A 6,529-nucleotide genomic window follows, 5' to 3' on the forward strand; every position below is an offset into this window, starting at 1 on the left:
TATATGTATGTTTATTTGTATGTCTATATATTTTATAACTATATGGTAAATATAAGATATGCCTAGTACACACATATATATATATTAAGTTGTGTGTGTGAATGTGAAATAGTTCTGTAGTAGTCTAAAATTTAGTAAATGCCTGAGAAAGAGGTAGTACAGATATTACCATTTTTAATTTGAAGATGAGAAATTATGACCTAGAGACTTTAAGTAATGAGGTCATGGCAATATAGCTAGTAAGTGTTGCAGCTGGAATATATAGAAAGTTTCCAGGTTTCAGTTCTAACATTCCATTCCATCACTGTACTGCTTATCTTCCTTGGTCAATTATTAACTATACTGTATAGTGAAAAGGTATAGAGCACCAGTTGGGGGGTATAGGAATGGTCTCAGGGAGGGTATAGGAAAGACAAAGAAACCCTAAGTGAGTGGGAAGGCACAGTCTCTCTAAGAGAGAAGCCAGACTTCAGTCATATCTTTCAATTTTGCATTCAAACCATGTTTAGAAACTCGTGCTAGTTAGTAGATATCTTCCATGGGCATACACTTTTCATAGAAGGAACATAAAGATCTTATAAGTCAAAAGGTAGAGAGTACTTTTCCCATTGCCAGTGACTAGTAGGAAAAAAAATTAATCATGTCATAGAGCTTAATAATCCAAAGTCATGTAAAGTCATGTAATCCAACATTAATTGAAATATGAATTAATTGCCTTTCTTAGGAAGATCTCCAGTGGTGGAAATTTCATTACCTATAAAAGCTACCCATTTCATTTTTATTAAAAAGGGAAGAGTAATATGTAGAATGGAAAGAGCTATTGCTCTAGAGTGAGAGAATTTGGGTTCAAATATAACATATAAAACTTTCTAGGCAATCTTTGGTTAGTCACCTAAATTCCTCAGGCCTCAATTTCCCCACCCATAAAATGAAAAGTTTGGGTTTAGATGGACTCTGAAGTCTCTTCTGCCTCTTTATCTGAGACCCTATGAGCTTATGAACTCTGTTAATTAGACAGTTTGTGGCAAAATAATATACATTTGCATTTTTATATTACTTTAAGGCTGAGAGTCAGAAGATCTGGATTCTAGAAGTAGCTTATCCACTTCTCTCTGGACTTGTTTCCTCATCTTTATATTACCCAATAAAATCTTGCTTTATTTGTATGCCTTTCTTGAGCTTCCTAAAGTTCTAGCCATTCAGAGGGAGACAATATTATAGACAAATTCTGGAACTTTTTTTTTTTTTTTTTACCATAAAAGGCCCATTCTTGGACTCATTTTTTGAAGTTGTTGATTCATTCAAATGTCTGATTCTTCATGACCCAGGACCTTAGCATGACAGACACTTTTCTCTTCCACTAACTTTTGAAGTCTGTACAGCTTCATATTCACTGCTTCCCATGATACTATCTATCCATCTCATATTTTTCTGTTCCCTTCTCCTTCCCCTTTTGTCTTCAATTTTTCCCAACATCAAGGTCTTTTTCCAGTTAATTCCATCTTTTCATTATGTGACCAAAATATTTAAACTTCGACTTCAGTATTTCACCTTCTGGTGAATTAATGATTTCAAGTATTGAGTGATTTGACCTCCTGACTGTCCAAGGAACACTCAAAAATATCTTAAGCTTAATTCAAAAGCCTTGATTTTGTGGGGTTCAGCCTTCCTTAGAGTCCAGATTTCACAGTCATACATTGTTACTGAAAAACCATAGCTTTGACTATACATACTTTTGTCAGCAAGGTCATGTCTCTGCTTTTTAGTATGCTGACCAGTTTTTCCATACTTCTCTTCCAAGGAGCAAGCATTCTTTAATTTCATGGCCTCAGTCACCATCTGCAGTGCCCCACAGGAAGTGTGTGTGTGTATAAAATATAACACTGCTTCAATGTCTTCTCCCTCTATTTTCCAGGCTGGTAAGACCAATTGTCAAAATCTTTTTTTCTTTTTTTCTCTTCTTTTTAATGCCAAGCTTCAAGGTGGGTTTACATTCTCCTCTTTTACCTCTTATCAAAAGGCTTTTTAATTCCTCTTCACTTTCTACTATCAGAATGATATAGTTGGCATGTCTGAAATTGTCCTGGCAATGTACTGATGTACTCTGCATAAATAAAGTGACAATACATAGTTCTGTCATATTCCTTAAAACAATCATTTGTTCAGTGTTCAATTCTACCTGTTCCTTCTTGGCCCACATAAAAATTGCTCAGGAGACAAGTGAGATTATCTGGTATTCCCATCTCTGAGCATATTTTCTTGTGCTCCATGTAGTCAGAAGGTTTAATATAGACAATGAAACAAAAGTTGGTGTTTACCTGGAACTTCTTGCTTTTTCCAAAATACAATGAATGTTGGATTTATTTCCTCTGCTTTTTCAAAAATCAGCCTGCTCTTCGGTATTTTTCAATATGCATTTTGCTGAAGTCTGGCGCACAGAATCTTAAGTATAACATTGCTGATATGTGAAATGAGTATAATTCTTCTCTAATTTGAACATTTCTTGATTGTTTGGATTGGGACATAAATTGATTTTTTCCAATCATTTAGCTACTTGCTATGTTATCCAAATTTACTGTTATAGTACAGCACTTCAACATCATCTTTTAGGATTTTAAATGTCTGAAACCTCATGATTTCCATTAGCCTTTTTGTTAGCAGTGCTTCCTAAAGCCTTCAAATGATTTCATTTTTCAGGATGTTTGGCTCTAGATCAGTAATAATATGATCTATAGGTAATTAATGTTAAGAGCTTGGAAACAATGGGGACAATGAAAATCTTGGAAACAATAAATATTAACTTGTACAGACTTCATGAGATAGTGGAAGAGAAGACCCTGGCATGCTAGGGTCCACTTGCTAGGGTCTATGACTGAACCAATGAACACCAAAACCATTTTTATTATCTGCCTTTCTTTTTCCTTGAGGAATGCTTCAAAAGTCCTTCTGTGTTATGTAATCAAGGAGGAAAAGCACAAAATTAGTAGTGGTGATTGGAGGGAGTTTTGTAGACAGTTTCTCAGATAAAAGTCTCATATTTCAAATATACAGAGAACTTTGTCAAATTTATAAGAATGAGTCAATCCCCAATTGGTCAGTTGTCAAAGGATTGGAATTGGAAGTTTTTCTGTGAAGAAATCAAAACTATATACAATCATATGAAAAAATGCTCTAAATCAATGAGAGGAATGCAAATTAAAACAAATTAAAAACTCATACTTATCAGATTGGCTAAAATGGTGGAAAAGGAGCATGAAAAATGTTGGCAAAGCTGTAGAAAAATTGGGACATTTAAGACCCTGTTGATATAACTGTGAACTGATCCAACTATTTTGGAGAACAATCTGGAATTATGCCCAAAGAGTTATAAAACTGTTATTCTTTGACTTAACAATACCACTATTAGATCTGTTTCCCAAGGTGTTCTGGGATAAAGGAAAAGAATCTATATATTCTAATGTATTGATAACTGTGTTCTTTGTGGTGACTCTGAGGAATGCCCATTAATTAGGGAAAGGCTAAACAAGTTATGGTTTAAGATTGTGATGGAACACTACTCTGCTGTAAGACATGATGAGCTGGTTTGTTTTAGAAAAACATGGAAAAACTTGCATGAAATAATGAAAAATTAAATGAGCAGAATCAAGAGAATGTTGTATACAGTAATAGCAATAATGTTTGAAGAATAATTGTGAATAATTACATTATTTTGAGCCTTATTAATAATACCAAATTCAAGTATGAATCTATGAAGGATGATGCTATCCACCTCCAGAGAAAGAACATTTGTAAATTTAGATAAAATGGTGGCTTTCTCTAGTAGCAGGTGGAAAGAGAGAAGGAAAGAGATAGTTTGGAATTTAAAATTTAACAAAAAAATAACCGGAAAAAAATCTAGAAATTCTCCAGATTTTTGTGTTGCAGAAGCTTTCAAGGAATTTTCCAGAATAGAAGAGGTGATAAGAAAGAAGAGAAAGAATAAGATAAGGATATCTATTTTGGTCCAAATGACCTCCAAATGACCACCTTTGGTGGTATGGCCTAAGAGAATATATCTTACTTTCACTTCATTTAAGAAAGCAAATTATTCCAAGGAAGTGGGAGCAGAGCCAAAATAACTGCAATTTGCTTTTGAATATATTTTAAAGTTTTAAATACATTTTATTGCTGTTTTGTTTTTTCACTGCTATATTTTAACCCTTTCTTTTCCCCACTGAGAGCCATCTCTAATAACAAAGAATTTTATGCATTTATATAATTTTAGAATTTTAATTATTTAGTCCTCATATAGAGGACAGATTTTTTAATCTCTTTCTTCAGGAACAAATTTTTTCTTCAAATTTGCCTCCCTCTTCTATTGTCAGCTATCACTTTATTTGAAAACTTGGTATAATTTTTAAGCCATTTAACAAAAGAAAAATTTGATGTTCAAATTTTAATTTTTGCTCCCATTTAATTTATTAAATAACATTTCAACATGTCAAGAAAAATGTTAACATTCAATTTCACAAGATTTTGGGTTTCAAAATTTTCTCCCGTTTTCCCTCCCTTCCATATACCTTCTTGAGTTTGATATACTTTATACATATGCTATCATATAAAACATTTCCATATTAGTTAGAGTTGTAAAAGAAGAAACAAATCAAAAAGGGGGAAAATATGAAAAAGATTATCACTTTTTAATTTTGTTCCAAATTTTCTCATTAATAACATAAACAGATCTATATTATACATGTAAAATCATGCAAAATATATCTATATTAACCTATTGCAAAAAAAAAAAAAGAAAGAAAGAAAGAAAAGAAAAAGAAAAAATTTTAAAGAAAAAAAAAAAAAAAAAAAGCTTAAATCTATCCAGAGTTCATCAGTTTTGAGAGAGCCACTTTCAAAGGAAAAAAACCAGGGGTAGTGAGTCAACAGTGGAAGAAAAATAACCTTTTATTACCCTCTTGTGGCCATTAAAAGTACTGCAGCTTGCTGAAAGCTCCATAGTTTTACTTAGTCAAGCTGAGGGCAGGTATTGCATTCTCAGGGAATCAAAATCTCTTGACTAAATTTTAATCTATGTAACAACTTTCTCATGTTTCAAGGAGACAGCCTGATCTATACAAACAAATAAAAGTGAAGCATGAAAAAATGAGAGGGGTTGAACTCTTTTCTAGCCATTTCCAAACCATTCTGCCTGCATTTTGGCCTTCTTTCTCAATCTCTGCACCCTGCCATTAAGAAACTTGGCTTTGATCATTGAAAATTTACATTATTTTTCCTAGAACCTGGAATTAGCATTACTTTTTCCAGACACACTGCTGTGCCTTCCCTCTCCCTTCTTGCTCTCCTTTATGTGTGACCATTTCTCATTAGAATCTAAACTTCTTAAGAACAGGATCTGTTTTGCTAGCTTTTATTTGTATCCTTGGCAATTAACACAAAGACTGGCAAATAGTAAAAGTTCAATAAATGCTTGTTCATACATTCATTTTCAGAAATTCCTAACAGAGGTCATTCATGAAGTTTTAAAAAATAAATTAGATTCAACTGTTATTTCTTACATTATTATTAAGAACCATGCCCAACTGAAGGGGCAGGTCAATTCTCCCAAAGCCTCCACAGATGTGAATCATAACACTTGAAGGAATGGCAAAGCAACCTTTGAAGGCAGATGTTCCTTGAGGATTGGGAATGAAATAAATTGGAGGCAAGAGGGAAGAGGAGAGAGGTCAGATAACGCAACTGCCTCTTAGTCTCCTTGTATTATTACCATCCTCTCACATGAAGGGATCCATTCTACAGGTCTGAGTTAGACCTCCAGCAGCCACTGGCAGGTGGCTCCCCTATCACAACATATGGCGCCTGAACAGGGACATCCAGAAGGACACTACATTTTGGTGCCCAATGTGTGGCTCTAGATGTGAGGCGGTACACTCAGCAGCTCAACTGACATGATTGGTGAGTTCAGTGGAGAAGTCCCCATGACCTGAAATTGGGTAAGTACAAAAATAGACAAGTAGGAAGATTCGGTAAGGACTAAACTAGTTACTTTCATTTTTTAGCCAAAATGGGGCAAATACTAAGAAAAGGGAAGTATGATGCATGTGTAGTTAGGTTAATAGAGAAGCAAGGTTTGTTTTTAACTCAGAAGCAGATCACTGAGCTCTTAAATATATTAGAGTGCCACCATCTCCTTGGCTCTCTAAGGAAGAAAAATTAGCACCAGAGATGTGGAAAATAGTGGGAGAGCAACTAATTAGATATTACAAAGCTATGAGTCCTGATTCAATTCCTGAGGAAACATTCCTTATGTACAATATAATACAATTGGCTTTAAAGAATCCCGCAAGTTTTAAAACAAGGAAAGATTTTAATGACAAGGAAGTGTGAGAAAAAGCAGGAAGGGGAGGGTACTGACAACACAACTGGAAGGCAAGGAGAGTTGCACAGGAAAAGAGCTAAGTACCTTAAGGACAGTGGTTAAGGGGTATGGTGCTTCTCATTTTCACAGTTCAGTTTCACTTTCATCTACACCCAAATA

This window comes from Sminthopsis crassicaudata, chromosome 4 (assembly GCF_048593235.1).
Source record: "Sminthopsis crassicaudata isolate SCR6 chromosome 4, ASM4859323v1, whole genome shotgun sequence".
Lineage (NCBI taxonomy): Eukaryota > Metazoa > Chordata > Mammalia > Dasyuromorphia > Dasyuridae > Sminthopsis > Sminthopsis crassicaudata.